Below are 7,332 nucleotides of genomic sequence, written 5' to 3'. Positions count from 1 at the left end.
TTCCAGGCAGGGATGTTGCTGCTTTCTTTAGAGAGGCTGGGCTCTGCCTTTTGCCACACGCAGATGAGTGTCAGCTGTGGTGGTATTAGTTGGTCGGGTCAGCTTAGCCACAGACCCTGAGGTGCGTGATAAGGTGCCAGGAATGGTGGACTGGGCTAGGTAGTCTCCCAATCTTCAGGCTTCGAGATGGTCCTTTATACAGCATGAATGAGTCCTGGAGGTCCTTGACCTGAACTGGGCCAGTGAACTTGTCCTCAGGTCTTCAGGGTGCAGGTGTTGACTGTGACATGGAGGAGCAAGCTGGTCCCTAGGTCACCAGCAGAACTCTCAGGCAGGGCCAAGCAGAGCACTCAGATGGTGGGAGCTCAAGGGCAGATCATAGGCCTGTGAGGGCTGGGCTTGCAGAAAAGCTCCAGGCCATGGCTAAAATCATCACATGGGAGGAGGGCAGCTGTGCTGTTGGCCTGTCCCAGGGAAGGCAGGGCCCCCTCAGGGGAAGCAATGGAGGCAGGCAGATGCTGGACACATTGTCCACCCACGTTTTTCTCCTACAGGAGCGGCAGCAATATCCTTCCTTGGGGTGTGTGACAGTACCTGGTCACCCATTGCCTGCCTGGCTCAGCAGTGGCAGTGACAGTGGCAGCAGTGGTGATGACAGTGGGGGCCCCAGGACAGAATGCAGACCTCTGCAAGGCTGGAATCTCAGAAGACCACTGGGCAGCAGCCAAAATTCCTGGGTGCAGGCAGAGCAGCTGTACTCCAGGGCTGTCACTGGTGAGCCTTGCCCCAATCCGTTGTTGGGTGCAGTGAAGAGTGACTTCTGTGGGCTTGTGGCCCACTCACACTTCCCTCCTGCAGAGCCAGCCGCGGATTTCACTGCTGGGTGCATGAAGGTGCTCAGGCTCCATGCTTTCTTGCAAGCCTGGTGGCAGCAGTGGTAACGGCCACTGTGACTGCAAGGGGAGCCTCAGGGTGTATCACTTGCCTCTGGGAGCTGAGCTCTCAGAAGAACACTGGGCCAGAGCCAAAATGCTCAGGCAGGAACAGGTCAGCTGCAGTGTGTGCCAGGCCCTGTCTAGTGGGACTCACTTATCTCACAAGTCTCTAAGCCTCTTCTTATTTTTCTTCAAACTTTTATATTTTCCTCAGACTGAATAATTTCTATGGCTCTGTCTGTATTTCTTCAGTTTCTAATCAGCTGAGAAGCTTAGAAGTATTTTTTTATTTTGTTATCTTTCTATTTGATTATTTTAGAATTTCTATTTCTCTACCAAGGTTCGATGTCTGTTCATTCATTATGAGGATTTGTTTATCTCTTTGAACATATTTATTATTGCTGCATTCAAATCCTTGTCTTCTAATTGCAACATCTTGGATATCTTGGGGATCATTTCTACTGCCCATTTTTTATCTTGCGTATTGGTGACACTGTCCTGTTTCTTCATACATCTCTGCATTTTAAGGTTATGTGCTAGAAACTATAAATGACAGCTGTAGACATTTTGGATTCCATTGTGTTTGTTTGAAGAGTACTGTTATATTTCTAGGATGGAGTTCACTTGGCTGGACTCAGCTCCAATCCCCATATCCCCTACAGTGATGAGCACAAGCTAAAATTATCATTGAGTTCTTACCCTTATCATGTCATATGTAGTACATGTAGGGATGTTTGTATATTACTATGTATAATACTTTATCAAGAATTTATGTTTTCTGTGAGTGTATTAGTTCCACCAATTATTCCACCCTTACTTGAAGATGGAAACTGAATGTCGTTTGCTTTTTGAAGTTTTAATAAATGGGATTAGATAGTATGCATATTTTTAATCTGGTTGAATTTATGCAACATTATATTTGTGATGTTAATCTCATTGCATTTACATATAATTTGTTTATTAATCAGCAATAATACATTTGGTAATATTATATAAAAATTAAAAATGTCTGAAGTTCTGGTTATTCTTTAACTTTGGTTTTATTGATGAGGACTGAGCCCAGGCAATGCACCTGGGCAATGTTACTGAAGAAAATGAGCTCACTCATTACCAGGTTTAGGACCCAGCTGCTGCTACTCTACTTTTCCAGGAATTAAGTAAGTTCAGTTTTCGCTTTGGTGACTCCCATTTCTACCAATCCCAGAGCCTACTGTCTTACTTCAAGACTTAGGTGGAAAGTTGGAGGAGGCAGAATTTTATCAATGAAGTCTGTAATTTTCTCATGATTTTGCTCTCGTATCTCACTGAGTTATAACTAACTGGTAGGTGTTTCTACGTACCATATGTTATGAACACATAAAGATTTGTGTAAGAAAATGTGTAAGTTTGTAATGTTATACTCTACTTGCAGTTTTATTTGACTATTTCTCATTTTACAACAAATTGTACATTTATGAAAATTTTTATCTTGACCTAAAATATGAGCTAATTTATAATGATTTAATCATATTTTAATTTTAATTTAATTTTGTTTATTTTTTTGAGACAAGGTCTCGCACTGTCACCCGGGCTGGAGTGCAATGGCGCGATCTCAGCTCACTGTAACCTCCGCCTCCCAGGTTCAAGCGATTCTCCTGCAAGTAGCTGGGACTACAGGCACCCGCCACCACACCCGGCTAATTTTCTAATTTTTTGTATTTTTAGTAGAGATGGGGTTTCACTATGTTGGCCAGACTAGTCTAGAACTCCTAACCTCGTGATCCGCCTGCCTCGGCCTCCCAAAGTGCTGGGATTACAGGCGTGAGCCACCGCGCCTGGCCATATTTTTATTTTGTTAAGTTTGAAGATACTTTAATATATCTCTAATACTTAAGAACTGTTTGAATAATTACATGATAAAACAAAATTTTAAAATATTTTACAATAACGATATTTTAGCAAATGGCCATAAGGAACATTGTGTTTAATTGTATTAGAGTAATTGCTAATAAACAGGTCAGTTTTTTTTCTACCACAAAACTATCCAAAAACATTACCTTCTGCTGTGTCTGCTATAACTCTGTCAACTGACTGAATACCTTGTATGCATGGAGGCTGGTGATATTAAGAATGATTTCAAAAATTTTCTTTTCTTTTCTTTTTTTTTTTTGCCGAGATGGAGTCTTGTTCAGTCACCCAGGCTGGAGTGCAATGGCATGATCTCGGCTCACTGCAACATCCACCTCGTGGGTTCAAGGGATTCTCCTGTCTCAGCCTCCCAAGTGGCTGGGATTACGGGCATGCACCACCATGCCCGACTCATTTTTATATTTTTAGTAGACACAGGGTTTCACCATGTTGGCCAGGTCAGTCTCAAACTCCTGACCTCGTGATCTTCCCGCCTCGGCCTCCCAAAGTGCTGGCATTAAAGGCGTGAGCCACCATATCTGGCCCCAATATTTTCTGAAATTCAGTTTAATATTTTGTGTTTTGTAAATAGTCTAAAACTCATAAAATGTTATATGTATTAGCTTGTATGAGATTGTTTAATGTTGAAAGAATAATAATTTGCAAACTTGAATGACAGTACTTCTTATAAAAGTTATCCTTGAAATTTAGTAACTCTTTTTCTCAAATTTTCAAATCTTGTTAGCTCAACAAAACATGTATTTACAAAAAGTGACAAGTGTAATATAATTTAAATGTTTGAATTCACAAGTTAATGTTTTCTGACTTCAGTAGGATTACTGCATTCTAGTGTCTATATGTTCTAAAATGGAAGACAGAGATGATGAAATTAGAATACTATAAAAACAAAAAGGAATAAAAGAATGATGATAGAAATTGTCCATTTGTGGCTTATGTGGGCATCAAACCTTAAGAAACTTTATCAGTAGAAAACTCCTCTGTTCCTGAACACAAGACAATTTTAAGTTTGTCTTTAAATATTTCGTGTTAAGAGCTCTACATTTCATGTAGAGGAGAAATGTCTGAGATGATGAATCTGAACTGACCTTGCTCAGGGTTTCTGAGCAAGAAGGACATGCCCTCCATTCCTTTCCTAATACACTATTTTACACAGTTCACATGACTCTCCTCTTCTTGTTACTTTGATACACACAGGTGTGATGGCAAAAGACGTTCATGACTTTAGAGAAAAAAGGTGTTCTATTTTGCTCATATGTTTTGGGTTTGGTGGTGAGAAAAACGCACTTGCACACAGGATGTTAAGGTTTCCAAAAATTTGCAGCACAAGATTTGTGATGAAGCCTCTCTAGTGTTTTTCTCTCTGCTACCTCTACAGCCACACTTCTGCCTAGGTTTTTCTTACATGAGCTGAGAATAAAATGTCTGGAGATCATGAATGCTGTTAGTAAGCACTGTGCTTTCAGCTGCACCTTACTCTAAGTTAAATTTCCAGTGAGTAGTAGGTGCATTTCAGTTTATCAGTGGTATCTGGAACTTGTCATAATAATTATTTTACTATTTGTACATTATACAAACGATTTTCCTGGAAGTGTTCGAGCTGGGAAAGATTATCCCCATTTCCTGACGATGCCAGCTGTGTTTCTCAGGTTGCCAACTATTGTCACTGAAAACAAACCTTCCTCCCTCTAAAGAGATCATCTGCAATTCTCACAATCACTTTGTGCTGTTGATGAATGGTCATATGTTTTATAATGCGGCTCATACAATATGGTGAAAGTGATGATAAATATGACACTTTGATTACTATAATAAACAAAACATGGGATGCTATTTTGTGATCTATATTCATACTTAAATGTATGTCAGGCAGAATGCAAAGACCTATATTAAAATGAGATCACTCATGAAGTAAAACAATGCTAATTATTAAATATTATTATAAAATAAGGAAATGGGTTTTATCAAACTTTATATTGCTCAACATAACATTTTCTAATGCAAAATAGCATTGGATTTGTATTGTGACTTTCTGTCTTACTTTACAATTTTTATTCAGACATTGGATCTTAGCCCATAAAGTCTATGATGAGTCTGTGATGCCTGGTCTATTTAGTGGTGTTGTTTTCTCTAACATTTCTGTGACTGTGCACATGACATAGGGTTTCTACTACTAAAAACTAAGATGAAGTGAGAATAAGGAAGATGAACTTGATCTGCATTATCTGTCTCTAAGAGTTCTCAGGACCTTCACCCTAAGTCCAAGGACAAACTCACTGCTCCTAGCAATCTGAGGGGTAAATTCAGATTCGTACATATTTATGGTGTTAGATAGGACCCAATTCTTTTTTACATTCAAACAACCCATATGACTTCTGTGAATTTTTCTTCTGTTCAATTTCTCCCAAGCCTATGTAATGTTTTTGGATGTCATGATTATTTCTTTGGTGAAGTTGTGAGATTCATAAAATAAACATACAGGGCAAAAAAAAGTTTAAAATTTAAAAAGACAAGAAAAAACTGTTTTAGTATAACTATAAAATACTTAGATTCTTAAATATATGTTAGAACCATAGTCCTCCCCAGTCCGGGCTCAGCACCAATGCCCTCCAGCATCTCACTGGAGAAGGAGGCCATATGAAGATCTGGCAGAAACACACCTTTTTAAATAAGCAGCTGAAATTATAACAGAGAAATTATCCTGCATTATCAAAGTAGGCCCTACACAATTGCAAGTGTACTTAAATGAGGGAGAAAGAAGAACAATTGTCAGAGTACTATGATATAAGATCCACTTAATGGGTCGTTTTTTGCAAAATGTTTTTGGTTATTCTTCCTCTATTAGCATAAAATTTACTTCAGTTCACTTGCAGAAACACACCTGATTTATTTTTACCTGCACTCGCTATTCTTTGTCATTAACATTGAATAAAGGAAAGTAAAAACTTAAAGTTTTCTAAATGAATGTTTCTTAGGCACTATAGGAGTATAGATAATGTGACTTACCTCTAATTGTTCACATGTGGGTGCCTGATGCATTGTATTAATAATTGGGTGTATAAAATAATTTCCAGGCCATATTTTTAAGAAATTATGTGAGATACTCAAGATTAATCAAGATAAATGATTAGAATTAAAATAATGCTGGTGATAGTTTTTACTATAGAATAAATAACTTCAATGATGGGAGTTTTATTTGTTTTTGTTTCAGTTATATAAAATATTTCCTATTTTCCATTAAGATGAACACACTTGCTACCTATATCATCACTAAAAATGTCTTCTTTTCCCATACTGGTATTGGAGTCTCAGCCAATGCCTTCCTCCCTTTCTTCTGCATCTTCACAGTTCTTGTGGATCACAGGCTTAAGCCTACTGACCAGACTACCAGTCACTTGGCCTTTGTTCATATCATCATGCTGCTCACCATTGTGTTCTTGTGTCTGAAGACATTTTTGAGTCACTGAATTTTCAAAATGACTTTAAGTGTAAGATGCTTTTCTGCATGAACAGGTTGATGAGGGTCCTCTCCTTCTGCACCACCTGCCTCCTGAGCGTGCTCCAGGCCGTCACCATCAGCCCCAGCACATCCTGGTCTGCAAAGATTAAGCAGAAATTCACAGGTTACACCTTTCACTCCTTCTTCTTCCCATGGGTTCTCAGTTTGTCTCTCAGTAGTAACCTGCTCTCCTCCACTATGGCTTCTTCTAGTGGGACCAAGAACGATGTGCTAAGTATTAGTAAATACTGCTCACTTTCTTCCACAAGCTGCATCATCCAGAGCCTGTCTTTCATGCTCCCACTGCTTACAAATATCTTCTTTGTAGCAACCATGTTGCTCTGAAGTGCATACATGGTGATTCTCTTGTCCAGGCATCAGAGATGATTCCAATACCTTCACAGCACCAGCCTCTCTCCAAGAGCCTCCCCAGAGAAAAAGGCCACCCAGACCATCCTGCTGCTGGTGAGTTGCTTTGTGCTCATGCAATGGATGGACCTCATCATCTCATCCTCCTCAACCGTGTTATGGGCTTGTTACTCAGTCATCATGGGCTTCCAGAGGCTTGTGGGTAATTGGTATTTCACTGTTAGCCCTTTTATACTAATTAGTTCCTATAAAAGAATAATCAAAATTTTGCATAATGTGCAATATAAATATCACAGATTTTAACTAAATTATGAAAATAATTACCTGAAAAATAGATTTTTGACATCAAATTATTCAAGAAACAGATAATTTGATATATAATTTGATTATACTTTTATTTCATCTAAATGCTTTTGAAACCTATGCTGCCAAGGACTTGGTGATATCTTTAGTTCCATGTCCAGCATCATAGTCACCTGTGTCCACAAGTTCCTTATCTTTAATTTTGATTCCCTAACTTTATGTAAGAGAACTTTTCTATCTTCTGGAAGTGTACACTTAAGATGCTCCCATTGGTAAATAAAATTTCTCTCTCTCTCTCTTTTTTTTTTTTTTAAGACAGAC

General features: G+C 38.9%; 1 pseudogene; it reads left to right on the top strand.

The window, feature by feature from the left end:
- The first annotated feature begins 6,256 nt into the window (after positions 1-6,256).
- LOC129492639 (vomeronasal type-1 receptor 90-like) lies at positions 6,257-7,077 on the top strand (annotated as a pseudogene).
- The last annotated feature ends 255 nt before the right edge of the window (positions 7,078-7,332 follow it).

This window comes from Symphalangus syndactylus, chromosome 11, assembly GCF_028878055.3.
Source record: "Symphalangus syndactylus isolate Jambi chromosome 11, NHGRI_mSymSyn1-v2.1_pri, whole genome shotgun sequence".
NCBI classification, from domain to species: domain Eukaryota; kingdom Metazoa; phylum Chordata; class Mammalia; order Primates; family Hylobatidae; genus Symphalangus; species Symphalangus syndactylus.
The sequence above is the reverse complement of the archived record's forward strand: the minus strand, read 5'-3'. Positions and strand labels throughout refer to the sequence as shown.